The following is a 6000-nucleotide window of genomic DNA, read 5'->3' on the forward strand; positions in this document are numbered from 1 at the left end:
GTTGTGGCTCTGTCCCCTTTTCTGAATTTGAAGCCCAGTGACCCAATGACTAACTGTACCAGGTTTGAGGGTTGTGCCATTAACAGTGCAAGAATGGCAGCAATTTTAATATTCCCCTTGAAAATTAACAGGTGAATTTTGATTGGCCTATTTAGGCTCCACCCAGTTTTCTGAATATTAATCCCAGTCACCCAGTAACCAGCTGTGCAACGTTTGAGAACCCTGCCATTAACAGTGAAGAAAGGCTGCAGTTTACAATTTCCCAGAAAAATCTGTTTTTGGTTTCACCCACTTTTTGTAACCTTGACACACAGTCACTTATTGACCAAGTTTATGAGCTTTTGAGTTCCTGGCATCAAAATTGTGCTAATGGAAGCAGTTTATCCAGCAAAGAAATATGGCTTTTTGTGGCTCTGCCCCTTTACTGAAATTTGAACCCCAGTCACTTAACGACCGACTGTAGCAGGTTTGAGGCCTCTGCCATTAACAGTGTAAGAATGGCAGCAGAGCAGTTTCAATATTCCCCTTGAAAATCAGTAGGTGAATTTTGTTTGGCTCTTGTAGGCTCTACCTCATTTTCTGAATATTAATCCCAGTCACCCAGTGACCAACTGTGTCAAGTTTGAGAACCCTGCCATTAACAGTGTAAGAATAGCTGCAGTTTATATTTTCCCATGTAAAAAGTTAGTGGTTTTTGGTTCAGTCCACTATTTCTAACCTTGACATACAGTCACTGAATGACCAAGTTTATGAGCTGTGGGGTCTTTGGTAGTGTTGGGCGAACAGTGTTCGCCACTGTTCGGGTTCTGCAGAACATCACCCTGTTCGGGTGATGTTCGAGTTCGGCCGAACATCTGATGGTGTTCGGCCAAACTGTTCGGCCATATGGCCGAACTAAGAGCGCATGGCCTAACGTTCCCCGAACGTTCGGCTAGCGCTGTGATTGGCCGAACGGGTCACGTGTAGTGTTGGGCGAACATCTAGATGTTCGGGTTCGGGCCGAACATGGTCGCGATGTTCGGGTGTTCGAGCCGAACTCCGAACATAATGGAAGTCAATGGGGACCCGAACTTTCGTGCTTTGTAAAGCCTCCTTACATGCTACATACCCCAAATTTACAGGGTATGTGCACCTTGGGAGTGGGTACAAGAGGAAAAAAAATTTAGCAAAAAGAGCTTATAGTTTTTGAGAAAATCGATTTTAAAGTTTCAAAGGGAAAACTGTCTTTTAAATGCGGGAAATGTCTGTTTTCTTTGCACAGGTAACATGCTTTTTGTCGGCATGCAGTCATAAATGTAATACAGATAAGAGGTTCCAGGAAAAGGGACCGGTAACGCTAACCCAGCAGCAGCACACGTGATGGAACAGGAGGAGGGCGGCGCAGGAGGAGAAGGCCACGCTTTGAGACACAACAACCCAGGCCTTGCATGAGGACAAGAAGCGTGCGGATAGCAATTTGCATTTTGTCGCCATGCAGTCATAAATGTAATACAGATGAGAGGTTCAATAAACAATAATTGGTGTTGTCCAGAATGCGCACAATGGGTGGGTCGCGTTCAATGCAGTCCTAGGCCGAAGAGGTCATAGCCTAGGGTCACAAAAACCTGTTTATTTGGGCAATTTCAATGGTGGCGAGTCTGACGTACATAAATCGCAGCAATGGCCGTTAGCAACGTCTGAATCTCACGAAATGTCTCATGCAGGTAGAAGACATATTGTTAGACTTGGGCTCCAAAGATGGGTTCCCTACATCTCTGCAAACCAGAGTTACAGGGCTCCAAATTTGGTAAAATCCCCCATAGGCTTTCATTGCCTCCCTATTTCACTTTCCAAAATCTCACATCTTTTCAAAGGGCAATGGCTCAGCAGTACCAAATTTTCTAGCATTGTAGGGACTCTTAGGGGGATCATGACTGGTGAGTTTTGCCACTGCTGAGCCATTGCCCTTTGAAATGGTGTGAGATTTTGGAACGGTAAATAGTAGGCCCAATGAAAGCCTATGGGGGATTTTACCAATTTTGGAGCCCTGTAACTCTGGTTTGCAGAGATGTAGAGACCCCATCTTTGGAATCCAAGTCTAACAATATGTCTTCTACCTGCATGAGACATTTCGTGAGATTCAGACGTTGCTAACGGCCATTGCTGCGATTTATGTACGTCAGACTCGCCACCATTGAAATAGCCCAAATAAACAGGTTTTTGTGACCCTAGGCTATGACCTCTTTGGCCTAGGGGCCCGAAACTCACCAGTCATGTTCCCCCTAAGGGTCCCTACAATGCTAGAAAATTTGCCACTGCTGAGCAATTGCCCTTTGAAAAGATGTGAGATTTTGGAAAGTGAAATAGGGAGGCAATGGAAGCCTATGGGGGATTTTACCAATTTTGGACCCCTGTAACTCTGGTTTGCAGAGATGTAGGGACCCCATCTTTGGAATCCAAGTCTAACAATATGTCTTCTACCTGCATGAGACATTTCGTGAAATTCAGACGTTGCTAACGGCCATGGCTGAGATTTATGTACGTCAGCATAACTACCATTGAAATTGCCCAAATAAACAGGTTTTTGTGATCCTAGGCTATGACCTCTTTGGCCTAGGGGCCCGAAACTCACCAGTCATGTTCCCCCTAAGGGTCCCTACAATGCTAGAAAATTTGCCACTGCTGAGCAATTGCCCTTTGAAAAGATGTGAGATTTTGGAACTGTAAATAGGAGGCCCAATAAAAGCCTATGGGGGATTTTACCAAATTTGGAGCCCTGTAACTCTGGTTTGCAGAGATGTAGGGAACCCATCTTTGGAGCCCAAGTCTAACAATATGTCTTCTACCTGCATGAGACATTTCGTGAGATTCAGACGTTGCTAATGGCCATTGCTGCGATTTATGTATGTCAGACTCGCCACCATTGAAATTGCCCAAATAAACAGGTTTTTGTGACCCTAGGCTATGACCTCTTCGGCCTAGGACTGCATTGAACGCGACCCACGCATTGTGCGCATTCTGGACAACACCAATTACTGTTTATTGTGTATTGAACCTCTCATCTGTATTACATTTATGACTGCATGGCGACAAAATGCAAATTGCTATCCGCACGCTTCTTGTCCTCATGCAAAGCCTGGGTTGTTGTGTCTCAAAGCGTGGCCTTCTCCTCCTGCGCCGCCCTCCTCCTGTTCCATCACGTGTGCTGCTGCTGGGTTAGCGTTACCGGTCCCTTTTCCTGGAACCTCTTATCTGTATTACATTTATGACTGCATGCCGACAAAAAGCATGTTACCTGTGCAAAGAAAACAGACATTTCCCGCATTTAAAAGACAGTTTTCCCTTTGAAACTTTAAAATCGATTTTCTCAAAAACTATAAGCTCTTTTTGCTAAAAAAATTTTCCTCTTGTACCCACTCCCAAGGTGCACATACCCTGTAAATTTGGGGTATGTAGCATGTAAGGAGGCTTTACAAAGCACGAAAGTTCAGGTCCCCATTGACTTCCATTATGTTCGGAGTTCGGCTCGAACACCCGAACATCGCGGCCATGTTCGGCCTGTTCGGCCCGAACCCGAACATCTAGATGTTCGCCCAACACTAGTCTTTGGCATCAATAAGTTACATTTTACCATTGAAATTAAACAAATCTGATTGTCTGTTTTTGGCTCGCTCCCTTTTCAGAATGTAAACCCCAGTCTCCCAGTGACTAACACTGTACCAGATTTGAGGCCTCTGCCATTAACAGTGTATGAATGGCAGCAATGTAAATATTCCCCTTGAAAAACAAAAGGGGAATTTTGATTGGCTGCTGTAGGCTCCACCCACTTTCTTGAATATTAGTCCCAGTGACCCAGTGGCCAACTGTGTCAAGTTTGAGAACCCCGCCAATAACAGAATGGCTGAAATCAATCTAACAAATCAATCCAACAAAAATGATTTCCTGTTTGTGGCTCCACCCCCTTTAGTGAATTTGGACCCCAGTCACCCAATGACTGACTGTATCAGGTTTGAGGCCTCTGCCCTTAACAGTGTAAGAATGGTAGCAATGTAAAGATTCCCCTTGAAAATCAATTGGTGAATTTTGATTGGCTGTTGTAGGCTCCACCTACATGTCTGAATATTAATCCCAGTCATCCAGTGAGCAATTGTGTCAACTTTGGGAACCCTGCAATGTAAAAAATTAAGTTGTTGGCGCCGCCCACTTTTTCTAACCTTGACATACAGTGACTCAATTATCAAGTTTATCAGCTTTGGGGTCTTTGATATCAATACTTTGTATATTCCTATTGAAAAATAAACAAATCTGATTGGCTGTTTGTGGCTCCGCCCCCTTTCTGAATTTGAACCCCAGTCACCCAGTGACCAACTGTACCAGGTTTGAGGCATCTGCTATTAACAGTATAAGAATGGTAGCAGCTTACATATTCCCTTTGAAAATCAAAAGGTGAATTTTTATTGGCTGCTGTAGGCTCCAGCCACATTCCAAAATCTTAATCTCATTTACCCAGTGACCAACTGTGCAAAGTTTGAGAACCCTGCCATTAACGGTGTAAGAATGGCTGCAGTAAAATTTGTTTTTGGTTCGGCCCACTTTTTGTAACCTTGACACACAGTCACTCAATGACCAAGTGTGTGAGCTTTCAGGTTCCTGGCATCATAAATGTGTGAATGGAAGCAATTTATCCAACAAGGAAATCTGATTGGCTGTTTGTGGCCCCGTCCCTTTAGTGAATTTGGACCCCAGTCACCCAATAACCGACTGTAGCAAGTTTGAAGTCTCTGCCATAAATAGTATAAGAATGGCAGTAGTTTAAATATTCCCCTAGAAATTCAATAGGTGAATTTTGATTGGTTGTTGTAGGCTCCACCCATTTTCCTGAATCTTAATTTCATTCACTCAGTGGCCAACTGTGGCAAGTTTGAAAACCCTGTGATTAACATAGCAAGAATGGCTGCAGTTTACATTTTTCATTTAAAATGAATGGCTGAAATTTGATTGGCTGTTTTATGCTCCGCCCACTTTTCCTGGATTTGTAACCTCGGTCACCAAGTGACACACTGTGCAAAGTGTGGGGACTCTGGCTTGATTACTGTAAGTATGGCAGCCTTTTACATTTTTTCCATTGACTTGAATGGGTGAAATCTGATTTGTTGTTTGTAGCTCCGCCCAGGTGTGCAGGGGTCCGCGAGACCCCCAGAACATATCATCCCAGGTACTAAGGAATCTGCATACCAAGTTTCGTTCAAATCGGTCAAGCCGTTTTCGAGTGATCGACACACACACGCACGCACGCACGCACGCACACACACACACACACCTGATTTTATATATATAGATTTAAAAGCTTAAAAAAAGCAGATTTATTGTTTTGTCTCAGCTGAAAGTAAGAGTCTGTCTCTGTGTCTCAGAGTGCTCAGATATATGAACTATTGACCTTTTTATCTATCTTCTCCTGGCAGAGAACTGGGAGAAAATCATTTTATGGCTGTAATTCCTCATCAGTAGTCTGTCTGGGTTCCCACTGGAGAAAAACTGTCAGCTGCGTAGCTGAATATTAACGCTTTCAGGCAGAGAAAGAAAAAAAACAACACAGCATATTTATTTATGTGCTATGCACTGTACATACACATGTCTATCTCAACATGTCACGTCCAAAAAAAGATTCACTTACCTCGAGCTTCCTGGGGCTTCCTCCAGCCCGTGGCAGCCGTCCTGTGCCCCCGCCGCAGCTCCGGAGGCTCCCGGTCTTCTCCCCTGGTGCAGCTGACCTCGCCAGGTTGTGTTCCGGGTCGGCGTCTTCTGCGATCCACCGTGCGGGTCACGTGGTTCTGCCGACATCAGGACGGTACTACGCAGTAATAGCAGTAGTTCTGTGCCTGCGCAGTACCGTCCTGATGACGTCGGCCAGACCACGTGAACCACGCCGTGGAGCGCAGAAGAGGACGACCCGGAACCCGACCTGGCGAGGTCGGGTTCTGCAGCGGAGAAGACCGGGAGCCTCCGGAGGTGCGGCAAGGG

This window comes from Hyperolius riggenbachi, chromosome 5, assembly GCF_040937935.1.
Source record: "Hyperolius riggenbachi isolate aHypRig1 chromosome 5, aHypRig1.pri, whole genome shotgun sequence".
Taxonomy (NCBI): Eukaryota; Metazoa; Chordata; class Amphibia; order Anura; family Hyperoliidae; genus Hyperolius; species Hyperolius riggenbachi.